The sequence below is a fragment of the Talpa europaea genome, assembly GCF_964194135.1.
Source record: "Talpa europaea genome assembly, chromosome: 7".
Lineage (NCBI taxonomy): Eukaryota > Metazoa > Chordata > Mammalia > Eulipotyphla > Talpidae > Talpa > Talpa europaea.
In genome coordinates this window covers 45,163,162-45,174,699 of record NC_140074.1, presented here as the reverse complement: position 1 = coordinate 45,174,699, position 11,538 = coordinate 45,163,162, and positions in this window count along the sequence as shown.

The following is an 11,538-nucleotide window of genomic DNA, read 5'->3' as shown; positions in this document are numbered from 1 at the left end:
TGATCCTAGACCACATTAAGCAGACCACACCCTCTAGGATGAAGCAGACAAATCAGGAAAGGAAGTGTGGACTAAAGGGACAACTTCAGTCTGTCAAACTAACCATCTCTGGGTTAAACTCCGAATGTCTATTACATGTTATCAGTTACATGTTGTTGATCTGTATTTACTAATAATTTGTTAAGGATTTCCATTTATATTTATGAGGAAAAATTCCTCTGTGGTTTTCTAATATTGTTCTTGCACGTTGTATGGCTTTCTTATGTTGTCTTTGTCTATGTATCACTTTTTGATTAAGAAATACCTTGAGGTCAGAAATGCAGCAGGGAATTGTGTGTGTGTGTGTGTGTGTGTGTGTGTGTGTGTGTGTGTGTGTAGAGAGAGAGAGAGAGAATCTGTCATGTGGTTTATAGTTCTACTGGAAAAGTCTGAAATAAGGAAATCATATGTATTTTTACATATACATTTATAATTTGAATGCTATGAAACAAATAATTTTATATGATTTTTAAGTAATGGAACCAAATGGACATGCTTAAGGGGGTAGTAAGGAATACTCTCCAAAAGGATGACATTTAAGCTGAAATCTAAAGAAGCCTGGGAACAGGGAAAGGCATGGGGGGATGTTGGAGACAGAGGTAACAATAGGTGTAAAGCCTTAGGCAGGAAAAATTATCATCACTTAAACTGAAAAAAGCTGTGTTTCAGCTATACAAGGAAAAAAAAAGACATTAAAAAAAAGAGTAAATTATTGGATTGAGGGTAAAAGGGAGACATGGACTTGACTGATAGGTAAAATGCCCTGTTCCATATTCTAAAGGTAATCAGTTTGGTCCTGAGCAAAATGAAAGTACTAGTTGAAGGAGCCAAAGGGTTGCTTGAATAGAGAGAGAATTATTTCTGATCCTGTCTTCTATGTCACTTTATAGGTTCTTAGAGACGAGTATGATGGCACACACAAACTTTAATATGGACCTGGCTGAAACACAATGGACTGTGTAGTGGGCTATGGGAGATTTGATGGTGGGTGTACTGTGGTGCTGATACTGAATTCTGACTGGGGGATCCTAAAGTTACCTCAATTAAAAAATAAATTATAACCCCCCCCAAAAAATCCACGTGGTTGAATGTGACTTAAGGGATTTTTAAACATATTTACACCAAAACCCAAGTGAGAGAAGTCTGCCTACTGCAATTAGCTAAAAAGGTTTTGTATAAATAGTTCTGTGTGGCTTTTATTCTTTGATGCTTATAAGGGTTTTTGTAGAATTAAAAGAGTTACATGCCCATTCACCTGTCAAAATTGAAAAAGAAATATTACTCAAAAGGCTGCTCATAGGCACATGTCTAAATAAATGCAATGTAAGAAGAGAAGTGAAGAATGACTCAGTCCTAAGTATCCAAAGCATTCTGGGAAGCACATGTACATTTTAAAACTGATTTCTCTTTTAATTCTCTGTATCATACTCATGGCTTTAAAAAAAATTACCGATCTCCTTGATGAAGAGTTTAGCAGATGCAGAAATTGAATCTTAATTTCTGAATGCTTTGATTGCTGTTAATTGCCTTTTGTTTTTTCATGTGTCTCAGTTTAATACCACAGAAAGCTTTTGAATCATTAGCTCTGGAAACATAAGCCAGTCCCTTAATCACACAGTAAATGAATCATTGGCATAAGGCTAGCCAGGGAACCTGACCTGGAAGTGTCTTTTCTAAGGCTCTACTGAGACATTCATCTGTCTTCAGCTGCCTAAATCATTTCTGAGCTTAGCGGAAATTTTTAGGATGCCCTCCCAGCTATAATATCCAGTCTGGTCTGGAAATTCATTGCCCCACTCACAACTGCACATCACAGGGAATGAAAAAAGCATTTGACTATATTTGCTTTCTTACATAACAAAGAGCTCTTAAACACTTCATATTGCCTACCCTCTCTTTTTCTTCTCCCCGGACAGTAATGGCATAATGCAATAGTAGCCTGTAAAATGAAAGATACCAAAGGTTATGTTTAGTTCTTAAAAACCCAAACTTCAGAATTAGACTTGTATTCAAAACCAGACTCCCTGCTTTCAGTTTTACATGCAATCTACTTAATTTACAGATAAATAAGCTAAAATACATAAGAGGTCACTGTCTCCAAGCCTTAGTTTGTACATCTAAAGAATGGACGAACTGATTACTTCAACTAAAGAATGGATGATTACTTCAAATGGTAGTTATAAGAATTAAACAATGTGGTTATATGCAGTTAGCTCCTGAATTATGATGACTTAAGGTTTTCTGACTTTCTGATGGTGTTAAAGCAATAGTTATTCATTTTGAATTTTGATTTTTTCTTGGGTTAGTGATGTGCAATACACTATGTCTCATGAAGATGGGCAGAAGTAGAGCCACAGCTGCCTGTGAGCCATGTAATTACTAGGGTAAACAATGACTACTCTAGATCTTTTCACTTTCAGAAAAATGTTCAATAAATAACATGAGATATTCAATACCTTATAAAATAGGTTTCATGCTAAATTATTTTGCCCAATGTAGGTCAATGTAAATGTTCTGAGCTTGCTTAAGTAGGCTAGGCTAAGCTATAATGTTCAGTAGATTAGGTGTATTAAATGCATTTTAAACTTAGAATATTTTCGATTTACAATGGGGTTATCTGGGCATAATACCATTGAAAGGTGAGCATGATTAAAGCATATAGCCTTGTTCTGACACATAGTTAAGTGCTCATGAAGTGGTTGCTATTAGTGTTGCTGTTGTTTGTATTTCTAAGTTCCATCTGCCTGTTGTTCAAGTTCCCTTTAATCAATAGAAGACTTTGATTTTTGTCTTTGGAAGGGACTTTAAAAATTTCATCACCCCATCCACTTAATTTACAGATAAAATAACAGGTATCTTTAAAGTGTCTAAGAAGTCACATTCTAATCCAGGATCTCATGGAATGACAGGCACAGAACAGCAGAGTTGAGGTCTTAATTTTCAGACCACAGTTGGTCTCCTCAAAATGCTCAAGTGTTTTGGTTGTTCTTCAGTATGTGTAGAATTACTCCTCCTGTTTTCCTGTTTTTCTGATCACTTGCAGTTTAGTGCTAACTTGTGTTATATGACTTAGTATACTTCAAAATATTGCAAAATAATTAGAAGATATAAAACCTAATTGGAAGAAAAAAATGTTGCAAAAACAGTGGAAAATAATATATATGCAAAGATGATTGTAGAAAAATAATGACTTCATTATGAATTGTGATAATTTTCTTTTTAACTTTCTAAGGGAATTTTTCCAGAAAAAACTGTGTTTGATGCAAAGGTTAATGTATACTCCTCATACATGTATGCATGTCTATGTTGTCAAAAAAACTTTTGAAGTTCTTTTAGCTAAGCAAGAATGAAGAGGGGAAGAAGAGAGAGCTATAACACTGTTTTTCCCTTGAGACAGGAGGGAGTGGAATTGGAAATAGAAGGTGGATGCTGCATTGTGGGGAATGTATTTCCCTCTGCTAAGACTTCCGTGGAAGCCACAGTAGAAGATGGAACTAAGTAAGTAATCCCAAGGCCTCCCCTGGTGCGCTGCGGTTGAGCGCTGGGTTGCGAGGGTGCCCGCAGCCTCTGCAGCACCGGTTCGATCCCCAGCCACCAGCGCGGTTGAGCACCCCCTCCCCTGTGTCATCTTGGCCCTGCAGCCTCTGGGCCTTAGTGTCACCAATCCAACCCTGACCTGGAGGGCGTAGACCTCCTTTGGCTTATGGACCCCAGTGAATTTACTGGATGCATTACAACAGTCATACTACTATTCTGGTTACTGGGATCATACTAAGTAAGAGTCCTTTTATGCAATTGCATTGAATTTATGGATTAATCGACATGTTTAGAATATTGAGACTTTCATCCAAAAACATAACTTTCCATCTATTCAGATCTGTATTTTATATATATATTTTTTTTTTAAAAAAAGATTTATTTATTTATTTATTTGTTTGTTTATATAAGCACTGGGTACAGTCAGAAGCGCGGGAGGGTGAGAGAATTCACCAGAGCCAGAGCGGGAGGCAGAGCAGGCAGAAGGACCAAAGTACACTGCTGAGGGGAGCAGCGGGCGGCAGGAGAGGTCTGTGTCCCATGTGGGACACTCACCCGGTGGCAAGGGATGGAACTGGCGCTGCAGAGGCTGCGGGCAGCTTCGCAACCCAGAGCTCAACCACTGAGCCACCGGGGAGGCCCTATTATATATATTTTTAATAACATTTTCTAGTTTCCTTCATATGTAGCTTGTACCATTCTTTCAGTTTATTTGGCAGGGGATTTTCTTAAAGCTTACGTTGGAATGGGATCTTAAATTGTATATTTACAAAGAGAAAAAAATGTAAGAAAGAAAAGAAAGCAGGAGTTAAAAATTAGGAGGGAAGAAAAAGTAAAAGGAGAAGATGAAATGTTGCAGCAGGGAGACAAAGATGAGAAAATACAATTTTATTGAGTACTTGTTATGTAGCATGCCCTGGACTAGTGGCCTACGGGAACACATTTCACCTACTTGTACCAGGTGACTCCGTCCGAGAAAATTTAAGTTTACAAAGTTCAGCCAGGGAGCGTGGAACAGGAAATGGAAAGAGAACAGGTTTGGAGTGAAATCTGGGAACCAGTCCCAGATTCCACACTCACCAGCTGTGTGATTTTGCTCCAGTTACCTAATTACAGTCCTCATTTGTAAAACTTGCATAATGTCTGTTCAGGTGATTAGAGGATTAATTGGAATATGTACCTAATGTGCCTGGCAGATTAGATGCCACAAATGCCAGGTCCCACCCATGAATCCATCCTACAGCACCCCAGCCCCTCTACCTCCTCCTGCCCCAGTCCTTTGCCGTAGCTCCAGGCTGCCATGGCTATTTCAGTGTCTGCTCAGGACAAGACATTCACATGCAACAAGCCATTTTTTCTGTGAGTGTTTAACACCCAGGAGCACATACCTAACATTCATAAGAAACGCTGTAGGAGAGATGTTGTTAGGAGCCATAATCTGAGTCCGAAAAAAAGTCACATAGGCTTGAAAAAAAAAAAAAATGACCCATTTCTTCAGAAGGAGGCATTGTTGAAATGTGGATCCCTTTTCAGACCCAAATCCGCAGTGAGAAACACCCTCTGTTTCTACCCAAACAATAGTTCCTTGTCCCAGATACAATGTTGGCTACATAGCCCTGGAGAGCATTGAATCCCCATGGTGATGCAAATGGTTTCTCTGGGGACAGTGGAAACAGTGTCTGGAGGGGCCACACCACCAACCAGGCCCTCGGTCATTGAAAGAAGACTCCATTCCCAGTCTGAGTGGCTGGAACACAGAACTGGCCCTGACGTCCTAGCTATACCTTCTATTTTGTGCAAGACTCAGACCCTCCCAGGAAGCTGTGCTTGTGAAATGTGAGTATAAAGTCCAGAGAGATGCAAAGACATTGCAGTGACCCGAACGAGGGCTCTCTTCTAGGGAGCATGTAAGTTTCTTCCCATCATGTTACTCTTACTCATTAAGAAAATTATGAATTGGCCTATTTAAATCTTCCTTCTCTACATATGGGACCTCTAGCGGAGATTATGCCACCTCCCTGAGTGTCATTCTCTTCATCTGAAAAATGGAGCTAATAACAAGGACCTGATAGAATTGCTATGAGGACTAAATTACACAAATATAAAAATATGCTCAATAAAAATCAGAATTATTCTTTCATCATATAGAGAATTGCATTCAAAGCCTCTGAATGTCTTCAGTGGTTCTGCTCTTCACTTTTCAAAGGGAAATTTGATTTCTGCAATAGCCAAGTGTCATGATTCTGGCACTTGTAAGTAATGTGTGTGATAAAGCTGAGCACCTATATCTATCTATCTATCTATCTATCTATCTATCTATCTATCTATCTATCTATCTATCTATCTATATTTTTTAAAGAGTTGGTCTCTCTTAAATACGGTGCCTGGTTTCCACATACGACTTGTAAATAAAGCTTGACACATTGGATCTATATTCAAATTGTTTCCAGAAACCAATTGCTTCTCACATCCTCGTCTGCTACCACCTGTCTGAATTGAAGCCATCATCATGTTCTCTGGGTTTATTACAAATCACTTCCTAATTGGTTTGCCTATTTCCACTACTGATCTAAAATATCTTGAGCAATGGCAGTACCATTGAAATGAATGTATCATCTCCTCAGAGGAATGCCGTAACCATCATTTATTTGAATATTCACTTATTCAACAGATATTTATGGAGTCCCTACCATATGCCAGCATCATTCCAGGCTCTGGTGATATAGCAATAAACACAACAGGCACAGATGCCTGTCTGGTGGAGCGTGTATTCTTGAGAGGCATGATGACCATTAAACAAATAAACAAGCCCAGTATAGCCTAGGCCAGATGGTGATGGGTATGCTATGCAGAAAAAATAATCTGAGTAAGGGGAGAAGGAACCCAGGGAGTAGGGTTGGGAAATGAGGGTTGTCCTTTTAAATGTGGTGACTGGGAAAAGCCCCTCTGATGAGCTGACATTTGAACACTGTCCAGAAGGAGAAGAGATAGAGAACCATGTGGTTTTGTGGGAGGAGGGAGGAGGAAGATTGCTCCAGACAGAGGAAACAGCAGGCACAGAGTCCCTGAAGCAAAGCAAAGCGGCCAGAATGGCTCAGGCACAGTGAGTGAAGGGAGGATAGAGAGGTGGTAACAGACATGTGGGAATGGGAAAGATCCCACAGGCCATCATCAGTATACAGGCACCTACTCTATTGAGTTGGAGAGCCACTGGAGGATTTTGAGGAGAGAGGTGACTCCAATCTGATTTACATTTTGCAGGTTCATTCTAACTGTAGAGCAGTGGATGTCAAACTTGAGTATGTATCACAATTACCTCTGAGGGTTTTGTTACAACACAGCTGCTCTTCCCAACTCCAAGGTTTCTGATTAAGGAGGCCTGGAGAGGTGCAGGAGAATTTGCATTTCTGGCAGCTTCCCAGGTGGTGTTGATACTGTGGTCTGGGACCACATTGTGAGAACCACTGGTGAAAAATAACAGTTTATAGGAGGGACAACAACAGAAGCAGGGAAACTAAGTAGGGGGTTATTTGCAATAATCCAGGGAAAATATGATGATGGGTTCTATTTGGCCAGATGGTAACAGAGGAGGTGGTGAAAAGTGGTTGAATTCTGGATACATGTACATCCCTTGGGATCTGCTGGAGAATTGAATGTGGGGCATCATGGAAGAAAGAGATGCGTCAACAAGATGATTGGAATGGGCGGATATCAGGAGTTTAGTTAGGAGAATGTTAAAAAAAATTATATGCTTATTAGAAATCCAAATGGCTATGTAAATTGTCCTTCTTTTAGAAGAACCTAGAATTCAGGAGAGATTTCTGGACTGGAGGTAACAAGGCAATAGTCATAGATAGTGTTGTGAAGACTGGTTAATATCACTAGAGAGAATGGAAGTAGAGAAGAAGGCCTGACTGTGTCCACCAGCCCATTGTTTATAGAAAGCAGGGCAGTGAGAAGCACCAGAAGTGACACTGAGAAGAGGCCATGGAGGAAAGGAAAACTTGAAGAATGTGGTCCCCAAAGGATGTCAAGGGAAATATGTAGTGCAACACTATATCAGGTGTGTTTGCTCAAAGCCACCTTGTTATAGCCATTACCTCCAAGCATCTATTGTGAAGAAGATACGACGTAGTTAGCATATAATAGTTAGCTAATTTTTGAAGTTGTTCTTTATGGATAAATGATTGTCATAAATAATAATTTATTGTTATTTCTTATACATACTTTTGAGTTGTTTGGTTTGAGTTTTGGTTTACAACCAAAAACCACAACATTGATACAATTTAATCATTAACATAGAATAGAATCTTTTCTTTCATCTTTAAGCATTCTGTCTAGCAAACTCAAATTTAAAGCACATTGTCCAATTTTGAGAGGATGAACTAACAATCTGTGTGCTACCAGACTGCTGGGAATTTATATTTATTAATATTGGTGTATATTTCGGGAGGTATAAAAATTTTCCCCCCTTTACTTTCTAGTGTTTCTGTGGGAAAAACAAATTGTGGATACGAATGCTTCCACTTGTTCATTCATTGCACACTGAGCCATTTGGTCTTGCACCTCTTATAAGTGCAGCAGGTTGGGAGCAACAGTGGTGGTGATCCTGGCAGAGCTGGGAAGGACTAGCGGTGAGGCCAAAGTAGGATGTGGGTTAGTGACAAAAAGCACGCATCTAGATTTCTCTCATTTCTTTGAGAGATAATCTCCCTCTCAGGGTGAGAGATGGATTCTGCAATCAATAGGCAAAGGAATGATACAATATGAGTTACATTTTAGGAAGATCAATCTGCTTTTTGTGTTGGCAAGTCTCTTGAAAGGCAAGTTTGGGAATCAAAAGATCAAGTAGGGGTCTTTAGCAATAATCCAGGCAAGAGATGATGATGATTCAAGCCAGGGAAAGAGTTGTGGGGGTGAAGGGAAGTGGTGTGAATGAAAGGGATCAACACTGACACCAGGGTTTTTTGTTTTGTTTTGTTTTTGTTTTTTTTTTTTTTGTTTTATTTTGTTTTGTTTTTAAAATAAATTTTATTTTTATATTCCCCATACAATTGCAGCCCCCCTATTCTGACCCCAATCCCTCCCCTCCCGCCCCCGCCCCCCTAAAAGTGTCTCTGGTTCATAGTTTTTTGTTGATTTTGATTTTCACTTTCTTATAGTTATTCATTTTCCTGGTCCCTTATTTAAGTTTTCTAGATTCCTGCTATGAGTGAGACCACCCGGTATTTTTCTTTTTCTTTTTGGCTTATTTCGCTGAGCATGATCCCTTCCAGCGCCATCCATGTTGCTGCAAATTGCATGTGTTTATCTTTTTTGAATGCTGAGTAATATTCCATGGTATATATGTACCACATCTTCTTGATCCAGTCATCTATTTTTGGGCATTTGGGTTGTTTCCAAAGCTTAGCTATTGTAAACAGTGCTGCTATAAACATAGGGGTGCAGGTGTTCTTTGGAATTGATGTTTCTGTGTCCTTTGGGTAAATACCTAGGAGTGGAATTGCTGGATCATATGGAAGCTCTATGTTTAGTAGGTCCAGAAATCTCCACACAGCTCTCCACAGTGGTTGGACCAGTTTGCACTCCCACCAACAGTGCAGAAGAGTTCCTTTTTCTCCACACCCTCGCCAGCATTTGTTGTTGCTAGTTTTTTTAATATGTGCCATTCTCACTGGTGTAAGATGGTATCTCATGGTAGTTTTGATTTGCATTTCCCTGATGGCAAGTGATGTTGAACATTTTTTCATATGCCTGTTGGCCATTTGCATTTCCTCTTCAGAGAAGTTTCTTTTTAGCTCTTCTGCCCATTTTTTGACTGGATTATTTTCTTTGTGCTGAGTCTCATCAGCTCTTTGCAGATTTTTGTGATCAGTCCTTTATCATTAGTGTTGTGTGCTAAAATGTTCTCCCAGTCGGTGGGGTTTCTCTTTGTTTTTGTTATTGTCTCTTTTGCTGTGCAGAAGCTCTTTAATTTGATGTAGTCCCAGCTGTTTATCCTTGCCTTCACTATCACTGCTTTGGGTGATGTGTCTGTAAAGATGTCTTTGATGTGCAAATCACGTAGTGTTTCGCCTATATTTCCTTCTATATATTTTATGGTTTCAGGTCTTATGTCTAGTTCTTTAATCCATTTTGAGTTGATTTTTGTGTATGGTGTGAGGTAGTGGTCAAGCTTCATTCTTTTGCACGTAGCGACCCAGTTTTCCCAGCACCATTTATTGAACAAACTTTCTTTGCTCCAATGCATAGTCTTTGCTCCTTTGTCAAAGATTAGTTGACCATAAATCTGTGGGTTTATTTCTGGATTTTCTATTCGATTCCATTGGTCTGTATGTCTGTTCTTGTTCCAATACCATGCAGTTTTGATGATTATGGCTTTGTAGTAGAGTTTGAAGTCTGGGAGTGTGATGCCTCCATTCCCTTCTTTTTTTTTCAGGAGAGCTTTGGCTATTCGGGGTTTTTTGTGATTCCATATGAATTTCATCAATAATTGTTCTATTTCTTTGAAGAATGACATTGAAATTTTGATTGGAATAGCATTGAATCTGTATATTGCTTTTGATATGATGGCCATTTTAATAATGTTTATTCTTCCAATCCATGAGCAGGGGCTGTCTTTCCATTTCTTTGTGTCTTTTTCTATTTCTTTTAACAGTGTTTTATAGTTTTCTTTGTATAGGTCCTTTACCTCTTTTGTTAGATTTATGCCCAAGTATTTGATTTTTTTTTGTTTTGATAATAAAAGGGATGTTTTTTTTTATTTCTTCTTCTTCAGTTTTATTGTTTGTGTATAGGAAGGCTACTGACTTTTGCGTGTTGATTTTGTATCCTGCCACTTTACTGAACTGATTGATGAGTTGAATTAGTTTTTCTGTGGAGTTTTTGGGGTTCTCTATGTATATTATCATATCATCTGCAAATAGTGATAGTTTGACTTCTTCTTTTCCTATTTGGATTCCTTGTATGTCTTTCTCTTGTCTTATTGCTCTGGCTAGGACTTCCAGTATTATATTGAAAAGCAGTGGTGAGAGTGGACATCCTTGTCTTGTTCCAGATCTTAATGGAAATGCTTTCAACTTTTCACCATTGAGAATGATACTGGCTGTTGGCTTGTCATATAGGCCTTTATGATGTTGAGGTATGTTCCTTGTATCCCAAGAATTTCAAGGGCTTTTATCATGAATGGGTGTTGTACTTTGTTGAAAGCTTTCTCAGCATTGATTGATATTATCATATGGTTTTTATATTTCTTTTTGTTGATGTGTTGGATAATGTTGATTGATTTTCAGATGTTGAACCATCCTTGTGTCCCTGGCATGAATCCTACTTGGGCGTGGTGAATTATCTTATGGATACATTGTTGGATTCTGATAGCTAAAATTTTATTGAGGATTTTTGTATCAGTGTTCATTAGGGAGATTGGCCTGTAGTTTTCCTTTTTAGTGTTGCCCTTGTTCGGTTTTGGTAATAGTGTAATGTTGGCTTCATAGAATGTGTTTGGTATTGTCCCTTCCTTCTCAATTTTTTGGAAGAGTTTGTGAAGGATAGGCACTAATTTGTCTCTGAATGTTTGGTAGAATTCATTTGTAAATCCATCAGGTCCTGGGCTTTTGTTTTTGGGGAGGTTTTTGATTACCATTTCAATTTCCCTGCTTGTAATTGGTCTGTTTAGGTGTTCTACTTCTTCTTTATCTAGCTTTGGGTGATTGTAGAGTTGTAGGAATTTGTCCATCTCCTCTAGATTGTTGAACTTGTTTCCATATAACTGTTCATAGTAGTTACTGATTATTCTTTTGATTTCTGCTGTGTCCGTTGTGATTTCTCCCCTTTCATTTGTGATCCTGTTTATTTGTGCTTTCTCCCTTTTTTCCTTTGTGAGCCTGGCTAGGGGTTTGTCTATTTTATTGATTTTTTCAAAGAACCAGCTCTTGGTTTCATTGATCTTTTGGATTGTTTTTT